General features: G+C 34.3%; 1 protein-coding gene across 1 annotated transcript in view; it reads right to left on the reverse strand.

The window, feature by feature from the left end:
• The window catches only part of LOC129741111 (protein bowel-like), a 55,365-nt gene that overhangs the window by 27,031 nt on the left and 7,933 nt on the right, over window positions 1-20,401 (reverse strand). The window lies entirely within an intron of this gene.

Raw genomic sequence — 20,401 nt, forward strand, 5'->3', positions numbered from 1 at the left:
AGTGAGCGGAGGCATTCACATCCGCTCATGAAGTAAATTTCCTTCTCCGGAAAAATCTTTTGCGCAGCTGTAAAGAAATCAGAGAGCTAACCAGCGTTGTCAGGTCTACGGATTTTAGGCACTTCTACGGATCAATGCTCAAAATCTACGGATTTTCTAAGAATTATCAAAAAAAACTATAGGGATTTTGCGGAAAATCAAAAATTCTAGCTGACGACCAAAAAACAAAAAAATGTCTTCAAGTTTCATGTTGCCAAAATCAGTACATTTTTTTGTTTTTCGTCAAACCTACGGATTTCAGCGGTTTGCAATCTGGCAACGCTGGAGCTACCGTATTTTCTGAAGCCTTTCTCAAATCGTTCCGGTGTATGAAATATTCAAGGGATTTTTCCATAAGCTACTGCGCACTTCATAATAATGTTCATTTTCGTAGTTATATTCGTCTGGATTCGATATTTTTATAATAATCTTTTATATCATTTTTTTACTTCTGGGAAAACTATTTAAACGGAGCGAAAATTTTGACGTCCTTACATGGCAACGCCTACTTGAACTCTCCGGAATTGATTTTAAAACACCTTTTAGGTAATTCATTAATTTTGATTATTGAAAAATTGAGAGAACGGAAATGGTACAGAAAGTTAAACAACATTGAAAAACAACTACAGGTTTTTTTTTTGTAATACTTTCCATTGATAAACTTGTTTGATGTTGGTGCACAATTCGGTGCACTTTATTTGTCTGTGAATTTTTTTTTTCAATATTGTTTTAAATGAGGCAATGCTGACATCGGGGAAGAAATTGTTGTTATTTTTTGTTATCCATTTCATTCACACCGAGATACAATGATGTCAACCTTATTGATTTTGTTTGAATCTTCCAGTCTATTTGAATTTTCGTCAGACATTTTTTTTTTTAAGTTTTCAGACTTCCTGACCTCTGACATTTCTTCGAGTCATTTCTAGATTTTTGATTTGGACATGAACTGTTTTACAAAGCAGTCAAAATTCAACATTTTCATGTTAAAATGGCAAGAAATGACTCAAATTAATAATTTAAAAGTTTGGAATGCTATGAAGATGGATTACAGGGAATTATGCATATATCAGGTATTGATATGTAAAGAATGTATGATTATGGTATCAAGTAATGGACATTATAGTATCAAGTAATTACGATAAGGTGACCAAGAAAAAAAAGGTCAGAACCTACAAAGTTGTTATTTCGACTTTTCTAGTTTTTTTTTTAAAATCCAACAGACTTTTTCGAAAAAAAGTTGGCATCTCTGTTGAGATTACTGACACACTAGAGCGTTCTTAGCTAGAATTCTTCCACATTTCTTCCACTCAGATGCTCTCACACTTGCCGTCCGAGTCACTTTACAGCTCGTGTAAACTCGGATAGCGAACGATCAGCGAAAGTAGATTACACTCAGAGATGCCAACTGTTTTTCGAGAAAAGTCTGGATGATTTGTAAAAAATGTCTGGAAAAGTCTGGATTGCAAAGTTTATTTGTTATGACCTTTTCTTTTGGTCGCCAGATCGCAATACAGCAGATGCTCATTATTTGATAATATAATCGCGGATCACAATAGAATCGTACATTCTATGCTTAATTCTCTGTTTTTCATCCATTTTCGTGGCATTTCACCCCTTTTCATGCCATTTTTTCACAAAAATTTTGTCATGTTTTGTAAAAATATCATATCCAAACTCAAAAGTCTGGAAGAAATGCCAAGAGTCTGGAAGTCTGAAAACCTAAAAAGTGTCTGACGAAAGTCCAAAAAGTCTAGAAGATCCAGACAAAATCTGTAAGGTTGACATCACTGATTGAACTCGGAAAACGAACTGAAAATAGCGTTGTGTTCTCCCGACTCTTTGTTGTTTGGGAGGAGCCGACCAACCTTGCTTAGCATAAAGTTGGAACATTTCCGAAAATTCGCACTAATAACCGGAAACCGACCATCTCCGTTCGGAGAGCAAAGTTGCCGAAAAAAAATTTCTGCGAAAACAATCTGATAAAAATTTTTACGAATAAAAAAATCTGACATTCTGTAATGTTACCTAGAAATTCTGCGATGGAAAAAGCATAAATTTCTTTGAAAAGTCATGATGAATTAAGTAGCTTTTACATGTTACTTAAGAAAAACCAAAACATTACCAATCATTGCACGATTTTCCAAAGCCGAGTTTGAAATCCAAAATTTACGTTGACTTAAATTAATAATTTAAGACTGTAAAATCAATGAATATTTCCCAGATTCTGTAATGAAAATTTGCCCAAAGTTATGTGAAAATATGAATTATTCTGTGATTTCGGAAATCTTGGTGGACTGGTCCAAACTTCAAAATTCGAGTTGTATTCGAATCCTTTTTCATAATTATCAAGACACCTTCGGAAAATTTTCATAGTGCAAAATATTCGCGTAGTGCTTAAATAGATTGAATAGCTACTAAAGTTATCAACTAAAAATTTGCAATTTTTATTTCGTGCGTAATTCTGATGTTAATTTAATTCATTGGTCAAAATGGTGATCTTTAAGAAAGAACATTTCAAGATTTTCAAAATTTTTTCAATGAGGAACAAATAATGAAAATGCTTTTAATCAAATTCTACTCGCTCATTTTCATTATATATTCATTACTTCCAACTTTAATTTATTTAATTTTACAATAAACGGAGATTGAACTTTTCATTAATAAGAATATATTATGAAGATAAGAAAAGATAAATTTTAACGTTTTCGAAAAAAAAACTATAAAAAAGTTTGAACAATTTAAAAACTTATTTATGAAAATTAATGAAAAGTCAAGAGGCAGCTTATTGATGCCTATGTTTTTATAATTGATTTAGTAAATTTCAACATTGTTATCTCGAATCTATCAACAGATTATGTCTATCACCTCTAGTTTTGGTGAAATAAAGTTAATACGTTAAAAATGAATCAGTTTTGGGCGAAATCAATAATTGATAACTGATGAATTAACAAATCTACAAGGAAGAAAAATAATGGTTTTGAATTAATTCTTTATTTTTTATTCAATTAAGGAACAATATTTTGATGATGATGATGATGTTGAAAAATCTAGAAAAGTAATGTTTTACAGTTTATTTTTAATTTGTTGAGCCAAGTATGTCTGCCATTATTGGAAAAAGTAAAATAAAAGGTTTTATTTCATTCAACAAATTTGCTGCCAAAAGAATTGATTTTTCTTTTTAACATATTTAAAATTCAATTTTGTTAGAACTTCTTCAAAAATTTGTTTAAAATGTAAAATTATACAGTATCGGGAAAGGAAAATGAAAAAAAAAACATTTTTTTTTCGTCGAAGTCAAAATAATTGCGGTCTTGGAAACAGTTGAAAAAAACCTTTTCTTAATTTTTTTTTGTAGGTAATATTTGAAAGTGATGTCAGAAAGCACAGAATTATTTTTACTAATTTTGACCTTAATCTCAAAGTTCCATGACAAGCTGAACAAAATTTGCTCTTTTATTTTCTTCTCTGAAAAATGGGAATTTTGTGACATTGTGCACATAACTTTTGGATGTGAAGTTGTACATTGAGAAGAAAAAGATACAAAAAATAAATTTGAGGCTGAAATTGATTTCTTGTAAAATGTTCCATAGCAGCCTAATTTTTTTAAAGATCAAAGGGATGAAAAAAAAAGTTATCGATAAATTTAATTAGATACACTTCTCAAAAAACCCAATTTTGAAGATGAGATAAGGTTTTTGTGTGTCAACATTTGAGTTTCAATAAAAAATGTTTATCGAATTGTAAATAGAAATGGACAGTTAAAAATTAGATTCAACTCGTGAACGTCATATAGTGTCGTAGATTTAAGTGTCTTAGCTCAAAGTAATATAGAACTGAATACTGCCAGAGGCGAGTAAATTTTCTGACATGTTTTTTAACACCTATTTTGAAACACCATTTGGAATGAAGAAATTATACGTTACTGCGGTAAAATAATTTCTTGAATTTAAGTTTTTACTAGGGAAAAATCATGGGGATAGAGGTTAATTTTTTTTCGTAAAAGACACATTTTTTTCAGAATTTATTCGATTTTTAAAGGAAATTTTGATATTTATATAATCGAAATTCAATAATGTTTTACTACAAACGAGTCTCTAGTGGTTTTAGCATCAGTAGGATGCTAGCCCTTATATCCTAGAATTTCATGTATCAGATCTTCACAAGACATTTCGAATGTTTTTGAGATCACCTATCTAAGTGAGATCGAATATTTAAATGATGGTGAGAATACTGGCCAAACTTTTTAAACTCTTCAAAGTAACCTACTCACAGTCGAAAACAGAAAAGTTAAACGTACCAGTTTCATCATTAAATTAATCCGAGAAACCGTTTCTTAAGTACCTATCCAGATAGGTAAAACTTGGATTGCAGTTCGCTGATTGCGTTTTTAAATACCTCTTCAAGTCGCTCTGTACGGAGGCTTAATCGATGTCCACAATACCATAATTGGAAAGTGGCAATCGGCCATCGGAGTTGTAGATATTTTTACGACCGGCAGCACACAGGAAGCCTCCGAAACACGTTAACAACCGCTACACATCGATAAAGGATTAAGCAAAGTATTATGGATGGAGAAGAAAAAAAAGTTTGCTAGCAGCCAACACTTATCTTGCTGAAGGAGGAGGAGGAGGTTGAAAGCTTCAGTGCCAAAACTACGGCCAAGAAGAGGCAAAAATTATCCGGGACAACGACCACTGCGCTGCCCGGTTAATATTGATAAATTGGCAAGATAAGCTCTCGGTGATATCGACTTCTCTTGGACTTCTTCAACTTTTTCTCAACTTCTTTTAGAGAAATTAAACTACCAACAGCAAGCAAACATTCAGCGAGGCTCGCGGAAGCTCCTTGGGACTATCAGAAAAAACGTAAGAAATCTTAACTAAGACTCTCATTCTTTTTTTTCCTGCCGAACGCATTTGCATATTAATGAAGCTAGCGGCTGAAGCTGAAATGCAACGGGAAGCGCGAGGCCGCCGATCTTCACTTCGAGGAGACCTAACCTGCTGAAAGAAGGAAACTCAATTAAAGTTTGTTTTCTTCCGTGTGCTTTCTTGCTTGAGCGAGTGTGTCACATCGGGAGGGCGGAGACGTTTTGCAAGTGCAGTTAATTGGGGTTTTTTGTTTTTCGTTTTCGTGTTTCATGCCGGGGTGGTATTGGAACTTGCCAAAAAGGAATGAACGTCCAAAAGACGATGCGAAAGACACCAAAATTATCGAACGAAATGCGGTGACTTCAAAACACAACGGTTATTTTCTTTTCCTCTTTTTAAAAAAAAAAAAAAAGTTTAAGAAGAAACAAGTCAGGGTTACTTTTTCTTCTGACTTTAAAAATGCAAACAAAAGTTAAACACACGGAAACCCTGTCAAGAGAGTAGCAGGCAGCAACTTTCGTGTGACCAGAGCACTTTGGCTGGCGGAAGTCTTAAAGATGGAATTTTAAAGTGTTTCTGGACCCTGGTGGCGTGCAAAACGGACAATCCAGCTGAAAATTGGTAGCTGTATCGGGGTGTTATGTACTCCTGAGTTCTTAGGGAAAGCAGGAAAGTTTCGCTGAATAATATTAACATGATGATGCCCTCGAGATTTCTCTCCCTGCGTGTTCGGGTTGCAAAATTTAATGGCTCTCCCAGCTGCCTTCGGACGGTAATTAGGTTGCTTAAAATTAATAAATACCTGCGTCGGTTGAGCTTATCGTTAAACACCGAAGCAAGTTGATTGCTATCCAGGGGTTTGGAAAATGATACAAAAAAAAACAGTAAACTGGAACGACCCTCAACGCCATTCGTAGGCTTCAATTTGAGACCATTCGATCGACAGGATGGGCTTAAAATTGCAACCTACATGATGTAGGGTAGCAAGAAAAAAGTCCCGCCTGCCTAGTAGGTCTGTTCAAACACCTCCACCTTTGCAGAAAGACTTCAATAAAACTGCAAAAAAAAGTCTACTGAACCACCTGTTACGCTAATTTCGTATCGCTGATGCACTTGCCACCATAATGGACCGATGACGAAGGTTCTTGTGCAGTGCATTCGCTTTAAAGGAAGAACCTAGACCGAAGAAAACAAAAAAATATCATCCCTCGGAGCGATCAACTAACTGACTCACTGCTGCCTTCATGGGTTCTGGTTGTCTGTCCGTCGTTCAAAACTCCATCGGAGTGAACCGTGTTACGCTTCGCAAGAGTTAAGGGTTCTGCTGCAGCGAAATGCTTCTCGTCTTTTATTTTCATCGTCGCTGGGGCCTAAAGGTAGTCCTCGTCGTTGCTGTTCTCATCGTCTACCTTTAGAAGCAAACATGAACGCCTGAAGCTAAGAGTTGCAGTGAATCCAATTTTTTTTGGTTTAAGACTGATTCAGCACAGCAAATTTTCGAACCTTGAGTAAAGATTAGTGCGAAACCAATGGAAATAGAGATAAGAATGAATCTTTTGTTGGTTGCAATATTCCTAACAACTGATATTCAAACAAAATGTGAACAGTTTTATGAAGGACTTCAGAAAGCTTCGTATTGTGTGAAATCTGTTTATAGAAGACGACATTCTATGTGTATCAACTTTCATTACTTTTATGCAAAAAAATCCAGAAAACGTCCACCATTCGTATTAATATCTTGAATAATCAATTAAATATAACCAATCCATATTACATACGTGTTTGGCATGAATTTGGCACCTCGAAGGAGAAGGGGCAGTGTGCAACATCTCCTCCTCCCTGAAGCTTGCAAAATGAACATTCTTCCACTACACTCAGGCAAATTCTTATTATAAATTTCGTAAGATACGTCTTATGAACCCCTTTTTTGCGTCCAAACTATTTTTTTTTGTAAGTCTTATGGAATTCTTTGAATTTCTTTGAAGAAACGCCATTGTGGAAAAATATTGAACGCATTCATTCCATCAGTCATTTTTTAATCGTCAAACGAAGTTGTGGAAATATTAAATTTATTCTTCTAAAAGGTAAGTTTTAAATGAAGTTAATTTTTTGTGAACGTTAAACATATTTGTAACCCCTAATTTGTTTTTTGTTTACTTTTCAGCACATTGACCGGGAAAAACCCAAGGTCAAAAGACCGTATGCGCCGAACAAATTCTTTGGAACTAGGTATTGATGTGCTGCTGATGGTGACCATAATGTATGTTATTCCAAAAAAATTAGCCAAACTATAAAATAAATTTTAACATCAATTGTTTTTAATTATTCTCATCAAACGTGATATATCCTGTTTTTATAAGACTCTCTCATGAAAAGCCACAACCTCTCATTGAAGCAAGTGTTCATCTGCAGAATTCATTCGCGTCGTAAGATAATCTTATGAATTTCAATGATTTTTCTTGTGGCGCCACTTCATAAGAGAATCTTATGGCATATATAATAGTATTTTTCTGAGTGTAGATATTAAAGTTCTTCTTTTCGGTAGATTTTCGAACATTTGAAAAATCAAAAACAAGATCTCGTAAGCTGACATTGTTGACAAAGTTTGTTTGCATGATAACGGACGACGAAACCTACGCCAAGACAGAATTTCAATTGAAAAATCTGATGGCAGGCGTCAAACGAAAGGCTCGTCAATTCGGACTAGGTCGACCGAAATCTGAACTGACTATTTTTTCCGTCTTTTATACATATTGAACTTAAAAAAACACTTTGATTTATATTTAATAACAAATCAGCATCAACACGTGAAAAGGGTCTATGTTCATTTATGACGTTTCGAGAAAAACGCCTTTGAAAATTTTGCAACCTTTTTAAAATCGCTAATTAAAATTCACGTAGAATCTTTCAAGACTATATGACCGAAACGGTGCGTAGGATCTTTCTAAGTATGTTTAAGGCTCGCAATTGTTTATAGAATCTTGCAGGAGTTTCAATTTGATTTAAATGGTTCATACACCCTTTGTTTTGTACTGTATGTCTAATGTGTGTGAGTTAGATAGAGATAAAATTTCCCCAATTTTTTGACAAACGCTTATGGTTCTCTCGATAGGAGTGAGAATATCTCTCCGCATTTTCCCCTTTTAATGTTTTGCATCTAGACCTTTTGCTTTGTTGCGGAGTGAAGGAAGTATAAAACAATTTGTTTGTGGAAAATGGCATCTTATGACTGTATTTCTTCAATATCCTTTACTCAAATTGCATTTTAAAGCTTTTGGAAACTGATTAACTGATAACGGTTTTTGTGATAAGTAGAGCTCATAATGAGCTACTTTAATCCACTGAAAACGTTGATGAAGACGTTGACGTTTTTGTTGACTTTGTCTTTTATACTCTTTTCATATGTTGGTGCTGGAATAATCGATTGACACGCAATTTAGTTTGGCCTCTTTTTGATCCGAACACCATTTAGACTTTTTAGGTGGGATTAAATTTAAAGGTAGTTAGTTATATTTATTCTTAATATGAAGTCCGAAATCTCAAATCACATCGATACTAGGAAATACCATTTCGCAAAATCATTAGCTGACGACACTGCAAAAAAAGAATCACACTTAAAGATTATGATTCCCACCACATACGTTTTTGAAAGTTTTCAACACAATTATTTTGATTCAATCACATGGACATTGATATTTCAACACATAAGTTTTAAGTGGTGTAAATATATTAAGCTGATTAAAATAGAATGAGCGTGTACAAACTGTCAAAATATCATCGAATCCCCTTTAGATCCAGGTGCGTATATATTCAGGAGGTGTTACCGAATATCGAATTCCCGATTCAGCCATTTTGGCAATGTAGGCTACACGCTCATTTTTAATTAACCATTTATGGTTCAATAATAACCATTTTATGGTTTTTGCCTCGGAACAGGCAATATGGTTATTTTTTAACGATTTTTCGAAGAACAATTTTAACCATTTATTAAGCTCCCATCATTTACCAGGAAAATGGTTAAAATCACAAATCAAAAGAATTTGATCGGGTCCGCCATTTTGCTAAAGCGGTTTTAGACGCTTATTCAGTTTTTCTTTTCCGTATCCAATAACTTCGATTTTCCACCGATTACTTGCAAAATGAACGATACTAAATTTTACTCTTATTTAGTGCACCATGTAGGAGATTTGATGGGAAGACAACTGCAGGACGGTAAGGATGATATTGAAAAATTTTTCCTCCGATTGAAGAACAAAATATTGCAGATTCTGAAAAAACTTGGATGGAAACAGCAGGAACCATTTCGCCAGAACCATGTTCCTGTTCTGATTGCACCTTTTTTGTAGCAAATCGTCGAAAGTGGCACAACCCCCACACAGAACGTTCAGGAAAAGTTCCAAGTGCCGACAAGATAGCCGGCAGCGATCAACCAGGAATGAGTTTTCACCAATTGGCTCCGTAAGGTTAGGATGAAATTATTATTTTGAAACTAATTAATTAGGTTATTTGTTTATCTTTATAACAGCCAAGTTATCGACGAAATCTAGCCTTTATATTTTCAGAGGTTCCATTTCAGCCTCCCACATGAGCTCATTGGGATGGCGCTAATGTCGGAACAGAACGATGAAGAAAATCATTTGATACAATTGGAAGATAATCCGAGATTTTAAGTCATCCACCCGTAAGCTAATCGAACTCGGCCGGGGTGCAGTGAATGGAACACATCAGCAATTATGAAGGTGTTATGTGATCAGAGGTGTTATTTTAGTGCTGATCAGCTGCAGCAGTGAAGCAGTGTTGGACTAATCGACTTGAAGAAGCTGCCAACCGATGTACCGATAAAAAATCTTATTCCGGCGGCAAATCGAATCCTAGCCGTGTCGTCGTGACCAAAATGAAATGCCAATGTACCGAAATCATCCGAAACTAAAAGCCAATGCACCGAATCATCCGCTTACCGTAAGTAATATGTTCGATTATTTTCAATTGTTTATTTAATAATATTTCTTTGTAAATTAAGGAACTTGGTAAACCACTTGAGGTCGGTATAGAGGCTGGTACGCTTCGACACATACCGAAAAACTAAAGGAATTTCCAAAATTAAACAATTCCTCGCAAGAAGCAAAATACACAAAAACTGGTAAAATATTTTTGCTTATATTTTATAGATATTTTATTTACTTATTTTCAATTTCTTTTTTTTATTCCAGTCGTGCTCGGTCGATGATGATTTTCCTGCTCACAAGGTGGGTCAATTCCAACAAAAGAAACAATACCGATTGGTCAACCGATATCTGCATAAGGAAATATGCAATATCCGTTTTACTTTAAAACAAAAAACACTTTCGTTGGGAACACTACGTTAAACGCTCTCCTGGTAGCGTCAAAAAAAAAAAACAAAATATATAAAAATAAATAAAAAAAATCTCAAAAAACCGCAATACTTTTCTTTTTTTAGTTGAGAACATTCCAAATTACAATTACATCAGCACAAATTTATCTGCTTCCCTTCCATTTTGCCATATGGTTGAGAAATAACCATTTTTCAACTTCTCCGCATAAATTTCTTGCGGTTAAAAAGTAACCACATTCTCACTTCTCAAAAGAAGTCAAAAAATGACTTCTATGGAAGAAGTCAAAAAAATGACTTAACGCGGAAAGGTGTGAAAATGGTTACTTTTTAACGATAATTGGTTAATGAATTTCGAGCGTGTATGCAACTATGCGGAACTCATGAAGTTTGTTTACCAACAAACCACCGAAAAGCTGAGCAAAAAATAAACAAACTCATTGAGAGCCCCGCTCACTCCTCGCCTACTTACTGTGAAAGTCGGAGAACCTAGTGTATCAAAAGACCTTGCTTTAGATGTTTTCTCTGTTTCCGATTTGAATAGAAAAAAGTTTTTTTTTTATAAATACGGTGAAAACTGTACTAAACGCCCTCGAAGGCCAGGCTTAGGGCGATTGCAATTTTTGCGTAACCCGCAATGGTAAACATTCAACGGAAGGCGATCAACGGCAACCGTCCAAAGATTCAAAAGTGCTTCCTATTGTTCGAGGACCGTGTGCGACTCCGAAATGTTCGGGTCTTATCATGCACGCAGGGCCAGGATTGCCAATAATTTTTTTTTTTTTCAAAACTCAGGATGCCTTGAGAAAAGAAATTCAGAATAAATCAGGCTAGCAAAAATAGTCAAACTCATGACATTTTTGCATTTTTTATCAAAAGGTATTGATATTGACCTCGATAATGTTCAATTTATTATGGGCTAAAGATCCTCGTTTAGAGAAACCTATCGATTAAGCTCGATGATTTACTAAATTCAGTACATTTGTACATGCGTCTTCACGTCATTTTAGTGAAACTGAACCAAGAAAATGTTTCTAATCCTCCAATTTTATATTTTTCTCCACATAATTTCCAAAAATGAGAATTTTTTAATAGGAATTTAAAATTACCATCTAATCAGGATATCGTACTCATGATGCTTCCATAAAGAGCTGCTATCAACCTTTTAGCAATCGCTGGTTCAAGTTGATTGAAAACAACAGTTTAAAATTATTTTGAGAAAAACTAAATAATTTCAAAATTACTTTTACTCAACAATATTCAGTTTATAAATGTTGTTTTCTCTAGAGAATAAGGTCTTATATCCCCCGTTAGTTTTCCTTTTGATGGTAATTATTGTGCATAAACTATACGGTTGAACGATAGCAATAATGGATAAGCCTTGGATATTATAGAGAATTGGAACATAAGCCAATTGAGTCGTTGTTAAATTTAAACTCCAAGTTTCAGGATTTCGATTTCCGAGTTAAAACCAGTGCCAACAGCTCGATTAGATTAAAAAATCGAACTTTCATAACAAAATCTATATCAATAATAGGTCAAATTGAGTTCATATTCTTACATTGACTTGTGCGTAGATAAATTATATTTGATACAAGCAGTTGAGTCTTCCCTCCAACGCTTTTGGGTGATTTAGCATCTCGAATGTAAACTGTTCTAGTAAAGAAACATAAGATGCCTAACTTAAGCGATTTTATGAATAAAATCGGTTCAAGCTAAGAAGTATAACTTAAAGTGATTTTAAGATAAGTACAGATGCCTCATTTTAAAAATTCAGATCTAGAATTCAAACTATAAGGAATATATCCAAAATAGTTTAAAAAATGTAAAAATAGCTCCAACCAATTGTTGAGTGTATTAAATCAGTTCTTTAGAATATAATTCTATTTATTAAAACTAATCATTTTCCTTAATAATACAAAAATCAGGTAAAATCAGGCATATTTTCAAAAATCAAGAGAAACAGGAGGTTTACCAGGTTGTCAAGATGGGCCCCTGAAAATTAGGCAAATCCTTTCCAATTTTTGCCAGACTCTTTCATTTTCAAAATGTCACCATTAGCTAAAAGGACATCAGATGACTCGTAGCTTCTAGTTCGTTCATCACAAAAGATATTAGATTCCAGTGAAATTTGGGAAAAAAACATGTCAAAACAGATGTTAAGCTATTTGATAGAAATAGCTCTTTTCATATCGAAATAGATGAATGTCTAAATTTTGCTAGATGTCATCAAAATAGTTGCCAAAAAACGATGATCTCTAACCATAAGCATACAATGCTTTCTACGACACGTAAAAAAAAATGTAAAAAAAAATAAAATGTGAACAGAAACTAGTATTATTCTCAAACATACAAGAGGAAAATGAAATAAAATTACTTAAAATTTAAAGTTTCCATCGAATTACAACTATAGTGTACTAATTGGATCTAACAAAAAAAAAATTCTCTCTAAAAAATCATTTTGCACAAGAAAATTTAAAAATATTCAGAGAGACATTCGTTTTTTTATTTGATTCAGCCGAAAATCTGAATAAACTTGGGTTAAATCCGGAAAATTAAAAAAAAAAAGTGGCCGTCCCGACCAGATTTAACTTTTCTCGAACTCTTTATTTGATTTATGGGCAAGCCTGGATATATCAAGAAAATTTGGAAAAAAACAATAATCAAAGTATAAAGCTATCTATAGTGAAAAATACACTAATACATCTGAAATGTTTTACTGAAACCATAAGTTTTTGATGATTTTGAAGGTTTTTTAATATTACTTTTCGATTCTGTATAAATTATCCAACATCAGTTGATATTCGGCCGACCGAATATTCGGTACATCTCTATTCAAAATGTTTAAGTTGTATAATGGTACGCAACGATGAGAATTAGGAATAGAAAATAGCAAAATATGTTTAGAGAGTGAAATTCTGGCAAAATTTATGTGAAACAGGGCAATAAGCATGGCACGTTATACGATTTTACAAGTGAAATAAGGAGCAGTATAGTATAGTGACGACCAAAAAAAGGGGATCATCATCTTTTCCAGACATTTTTTTTCAAAATTCTACAAATTTTTTAGAAAAGATATCTATTTTTGAACTCGCTTCGACCAAGAACTAAGGACTGCTTGCGGTTAAGAAACGTTTAATGTGATTTTCTGACAAATGGAGGAAAATAATTGTATTTTTGAACAAACATTGTAATTTTTCTTCACGTTTTCGGTAAAAAAATACGATTGTAAATTTAAATTGATAAAATACTCCTGTATTATCGACTGGTTTGGATAACTGACTCTCCATATACAAACATTAGTCGAGCAAACCTTGGAATTTAGAATCATTTTGATCTCGAAAGACGCCTTTTCAAATCAATTGTGTAATATGTTTTTATATTCTTGATTCGATCAAATCTTCAAAACACATAATTATAATTATTTCAAGCATGCAATAGACAATCACATATTTTCAAACGAAACATCGGTGGAGATTATCCAATTTTGAGCCTTCCATAGAAGAACAAACCTCGCGATCCGATTCCCATTTTCTTAGGAATTTCGATAGCCACCATTATGCTGCCAATCATATTCCTACCAGTCGGTGATCAGCAATAAATTTGATCCAAATCCAAATGATTTATTCTAGTTTGCTTCTCCTGTCCAGCTGTCCGCCAACCTCTTTTGCCCCTCCACAAGACAGAAAAACGTTCTCCATAAAAGTTCCATTTCGTTTCGATATCCAAAAATAAAACTGATGATCTGGATCCATCAATTTGGATCAAATTTTTTTTTTCGATCCCTTCTTCACGGACCAACTGAACGATGATGGAAGAAGAAATGGGGAAACCGGGATCCGTCACGGTCGCCATTGTGCTGGCTTCACCGTTCTGTTCGCTTCTACAATATCAGGCACCTATCCATCCATCCATCTATCCAGCGGGGTCTTTTTTTCCTGGAATTACTATTAATTAGGAGGTGCCGCGATCTTCTTCGGATCCACACCATCACCGATAGAGAGCCTAACCAGTTTGTTGCTCTTTTTTTCGTCCAAATCATTTTCTGCCGAGTCAGATAATTGCTAGTTTTGCACGGAGTCGGCTGATCATGATGATGATGGTGATGGGCTCTCCTCTGAACTATGTTGTACGTACGAGATGGTGGGGAAAGCCCCTCCTCACCAAATCTACCTAGTGCAGAGTTATGTTGCGCTGTCTGCAGAACTTCAAGAGAGAGCACACCCCAGCAATGCTCATGACCTCCAATCATGTTGAGTTGAGGGAGGGCGGTTTCCACTGAAATGAGTGTTACTTAGGAGGAGGCAGACATTCCCACGAGACCTAGCTTACACCTGGGAAACTCTTCTTTCTCGACCGGTAGAGAGGGTGGAGTCTAGCGAACGATCAAAATTCCAAACCAAGAAAATCGCGAGAACTTTTTTACCGGCACTCGAACACTTGCTGCTTTGGTAGGGTTCCATTCAATGATAGTGAAACGCCTTACTTATTTGCAATTGCTACTACTATCTACTGTTGTTTTCCGGCCAACTTCCTGTTGCCAATGACTGAAAGCGTGAAAGACTTGCGCAGATCCATTTCAGGTGGTTGCGTTTGATTGTAATCTCAATTATGCTATCGGGTGGGGTTGCGTGCTCCTGTAATTGTCGTCGCGATTAACCTTGCGTGAGGTGTAATGAGTAGGTCTTAGCTCTTGTTTTGCCAAGAAATTGTGCTCGTCTTAGATGGTGGGAAGCATGGTAATTTTTGCAATTTTAAAACGCCTTTCGAACGTTCTTTCTGAAATTTCTAGACCATACCTAGAGAACTTCAACACGTTATGTCTTCAAGTACCAGAAAAAGGTTGGCCCGGTAGTAGCAATAAATTCAAACGTACGGAGTTATTTTTTATGATGATTTTATAATTGCGCGTATTTATGTATTATTTTTATTTAATTATAATCAATTCTGGAGGTGGAAATGCTTCGTAAAAAAATAAAGACATGCCGTTTTGAAGTCCTCTGAGCACACTTTTACTTTGAGCAACTGCTTTTAGGATGGCCTAGAAACCTGTGTAAAACTCTCAATTATTATTTTATTATTAAGTTTTATAAGTGACACTTTACCATCTTCGTGGCATTCGTGTCATAAAACTCTCAATTGAATTTCTTCTAGAGTTTTTCAATGAGACATTTCGCAAATTTCGTGCAGCAATTTCCACGCTTTCTTATAAAATCAACAATCAATCATTATTGGTTATTTACATAACAAATTGATTGTTGAAATAACCCAACATAACCCTTGTAAAGGAAGAGAACTTTAAAAACAATAAAAAGTTTAATAAGATACCAAATTTTTCCTGAACATGAACTATCTTAAAGAAGAAATGTGGTATCCAAACGAAGTGTAAACAAAGTGTTTGCAATCTTTCATTGCCCTTCTTTATTGACTAAAGATTAGTTTCATGTCTTCTCAATGCGTGAAATTGGTGGAAACCATTATATTCAAGATTTCTGATGTTAAAAATATTGGAACATTTTGGATAAAAACGGAACGGCCCAGCCAAAATTATAGTTGTTTTTGTTTTTCTCCAGCAATATCAATTAACATACAATAAAGTTCTAGGGCCTGAAAAAAAATCAATCACAGTTATATTCGTGTGCTCTATTCAAAGTCTACAATCATGTTTCATAAAGCCGAAAAGAAGCGTCTTAGGAATTTTACTGAACATTATTTGGATGTAAACTTATATTTTCGAAAGAAGACTGTAGAAATTTTTACAAATTCAATGTTCAGTGCTAAAGTCACAGATAGAGTTGCATCTATATCTGTATCTATTTACCACTTTGAAGTAGTTAGCCCGTGCTGAAAAAAAAATTCATTTCTTCTAACCTTCTATCCGTCTATAAAAGTTTCATAATCTTAAGATTTCTCTACTAAAAAGAAACATCGCAAATAAAGTAAAAAAGCCACTTCAAAACCAAGAGTTCAACATATTATTGATCAACCCTTGATCGATGACCACGCAATTATCATTGAAAATCCTTTAGGAAATGAAGTATAATTTTAAAAAAGGGTTCGGAAGCTGATTTTAACTTTGAAAGATGAAAATAATTTTCGGTCGAAACAAATGGCAGAAAAAACTCAAAAACTAGCCCGTCAATTTGAGTTTGCTCTTCATCCAATGAGCCATGATTGAAAGGTGCAATTGATGTCCAAACTTCACTAGAATTTCATGATATTTTTGCACATAAAATATTTTTGACTCTTAATTTTCAAAATAAATTAAAATGTGAAGCTCTAGCACAAAATGAGATTTCTATAATTTTTTTAAAAGTTGTTTGGAAATATTTAAATACTTTTAATCCAAAATTTTCAATAAATGTTTTTACTTGGCGTATTTTTTTCAACCATAATTTTCAAACCTGGAACAAATAGCTTTCATAGCTGTAAGTTAACGATCAATAAGTTCGATTAAATTGTTAAAAAGAGTTTTGTTAAATAGAATGGTTGTTCAGATATTAAAAAAGCTTTTGAATGGTGATTAATGGAGGTACAAACAAAGCTTCTGAAAGGGTTAGGTTCAAAGGTTCAGTAGAACACCAATCAATTTTCATCTCTTAAGCCTGCCCTACTCTGTAATAGGTAAAATTTTACAGGTCGAACGAAGAAGATTGCGAAAAATGTGTTATAAACCATTTGGAAATGTGGAATTTCAGCTAATGCTTCCAAAACTCAACTTATGTTGTTGCTTAATTTGTCAACTTTTTTTTTAATCGGAATGAAAACATTTAAGACAAATTTTATTATCGATATTGATTAACAAACATAGGTTAAATTTTAAGGAACGAGTTTTTTTTTTTAAATAATCAAAACTTCGTGACATTATATTTAAACTAAGAACTAACGAACAACTGTTTTTGAAAATTGACAATTCATTTGAACGGTGAATTGAGAATGTATAGAATGTATGTATAGATATCGCGCCAACTCGACACAGTATATGGCATGACCCTCTCAGAATTGAATGAAACCTTGTGCGTGTATGGTTCTCATGTAGTTAAATCACTTGGTATTCTTAGTTTTCTCAAAAAAAAGATCTATACTAATATTTGAAAAGGACAGAACTTTTCAAGCCAATTGTTTATGAAAGTTTTAACTCTAAAATTACAATTCCTACACAAATGTGGCAGAGTTCTAGAAAAAAGATTGAATTTTAAGAAAAAAAAAACTGACAAAAAATATTTGAAAAACCTACACTGGGAAAACTGCGTTTTGAAAACTAAAACTCCATTTCCCAAAAACGCCATCTCAGAATTTAGTTTTTTTTTAAGACAGGTAGTAATAATGCCTATAAGTCGTCTATACATTGCAGCTTGTGCATATTAAAGGGTTTGGTAATCTTTGGTAATCAGAAATCATGTGCTCTTCTTGTATTTTATCCGTGTACATCAATTCCGTACTGCAGACCGTCTGATAGATAAGCTGGATGCAATTCTTTAATCATTTTGTAGATGAAAATCAAACTGTTATACGCAATCCTCTGCTTAACTAAACCATTGCAGCATATCAAGCATTAAAGCAATAGGAGTATATCTAAGGAGTGTTCATTTTATAAAACGGACACTGTTTTGACGATATCATTCATATTCATTTATTTACCAAATTACGTAGAGTTTTCTGTAAAACATTGCAAAGCAAACCAAGAACAAAAAGAAACTTACAAATTTAACCAAAAGTTTTCAAGGATAAAATTGGTGCACTTTTCCTCGAACTCCCCTCATAAGCCTCTTTACAGTTTCCGGTTTGACTTTTCGGCTGGCTTTTGTCCACATTTTCTTGAACTCATCGATGGACTGTGCTTCTCTACCATCCTTCCGAAGATTGCGCTTAATGATTGCCCAGTAACGCTCTACCGGGCGCAGCTCAGGACAATTTGGCGAATTGTCCTCTTTCTCAACAAAACATATCTTGAAGGATTTCAGTAGTTTGAGAGTAGCTGAAGCGTAGTGTGCGGAAGCAAGGTCAGGCCAGAACAATGGTGGGCTTGTATGATGACGATAAAGAGGAACAAGGAGTTTTTCGATGCATTCCTTACGATATTTTCACCATTGATGGTACCTGCTGTGAAATATGGCGAACTTCTTTCTCCGCAAGAGCAGATAGCTTGTCAAACAAGCACTTTTTTTGCCAAATTTTTCGATTTCAATGGATCGCTTATCATGAGGTATCTCCTTATCAACAATTGCGTTGGAAAATTGCGGCCCAGGAAGAGCGGCTATGGCCAGTTTACAATAAGTTTCAACGTCCATCAAAATGCAACGGTTACTTTGCTTCTTCAAAATCGTATCCAGCCTCCGACATCGCTGCTTCGCTTGTTCGTGCTGTTCCGCGCTCCGTTTAGCTTGTCTCTGCTTCCTGTAAGTCTTAATATGGTTCCTTCGTTTTATGTTTTGGACGGTCCCAACGGAAATTTTCAGTTTCTTGGCAATTCTTCGAACAGAGTTGTGTTCATGTGACAACAAAAGCTTAACACATTTCTTCTCGATTTGTGGATTCACTGTGCCTCTTCTGCTTTCGGATCTCGACAAATCTTCAAGAGTATGGTGCTCTCCAAACTTCCTGATGATTTGATAAACCGCAGACTTCGATCGTTTCACAAACTTTGCAATATTTCTACACGATAGTCCATCTGAGCAGTACTTGTGAATTATAAAAACACGGGTTTCTTTATCAATTCGTCCCATTTTCCAAAATCCAGTCCCTTTCTTACAAAAAAAACGTCAATGCTTTGTCAACAAACTTTTATACAGGATGAAACCAGAACCATCAAATTTGGGTTAAACGTCAACTTTGTATCGTAATATCTAGGTGTTTGTTTTATAAAATGAACACTCCTTATTGCATCGTATAACTACTCGCTTTATTTTGTTTTGTATACTTTGCAGCCGCTTTGTTTGTGTTTCTGTTCATGAAGCAATATTGTAGCACAATATTCAAAGTGTGGCATAATAACAGATTTCACGTACAGTTGCGTTCAAAAAAGAATGAAATCGCATGAAGCTGCGCACTCACTTCCAACTTTGACAAGCTGCCATTTCTCTCTCGGTTCATATTTTTTCATGAAAATTTCACACAATCTAGTTCAACTATCCAACTTACACTCCACAAAATTTGAAGTCTTTACAATAACGGGAAACAAAGATACAGCTATTCCCGTAAAAAAGGGAAATTTGGAAATGCTTCACTAAATTTGCTGTATCTTTGACAATTTTCATTGAAAAATTTTGAAATTTGGTCCAAAAATGTAAAAATGTTTGATTTAATACCAAGCCAAGTTTCGTCAAAATCGATGAACGTGATCAAAAATGGTGCCGGATTGAAAGTGAGGTTCATTATCGCCCAGCAGACGATTTCATTCTTTTTCGGACGGATGTTTGTATGGAAAACATCGTAATCCATGTACTCTTGTTTTTTTCTTTCACAAAACAAAAATTTATCAAAAAGAATGTTGTAAATAGCTAAAAACATCATTCGTACTTTGTTTCGAAAGAGAAAATGTTCCAACATTGTTCAAAATAAAAAGAACAGAGCTTCAGTAATGACCTGCTAATTACACCGACAAACAAATTTGTTCCACAATTAAAGCGAATAGGGGAGATGAGGGCATTACGAGCACCCGAGGCATAATGAAAACTACGCTTTTCTACGAAAGTGCGTATTTTCTTAAATACATTTTCATGAGGATTTGTTTCGTACTTCCTATAGTATTAATTTTTCACAAAAAAAGGAATCTCCTTATCATCTTTACAGAGATATTTAAAAAAAACTAGCTTGGTTCTCAAGTTAAGAAAATATTATAATTTTTGAGCACCACGAAATAAGCTCTTATGATCTTAAAATAACCTTGATCTATAATGTACGCACTGCAACATGATGTACACATTGTTTCTCAATTTTTACCATCATAAAATTTTTGATTTTTCACTTTTATCAATTTTAAAACACGTTTTTACTTAAATTTGTTGACTAGGGGCATATAGAGCACCATATTATCGAGGCATAATGAGCATTTTCTGCCGTAGAATCTAGCAGCGAATTAAAATTGATTTATAGCGCCACACCTTGACTAGTTTTCATCCGACAATTTAGCCTATTGGTA

The sequence above is a fragment of the Uranotaenia lowii genome, chromosome 2 (assembly GCF_029784155.1).
Source record: "Uranotaenia lowii strain MFRU-FL chromosome 2, ASM2978415v1, whole genome shotgun sequence".
Lineage (NCBI taxonomy): Eukaryota > Metazoa > Arthropoda > Insecta > Diptera > Culicidae > Uranotaenia > Uranotaenia lowii.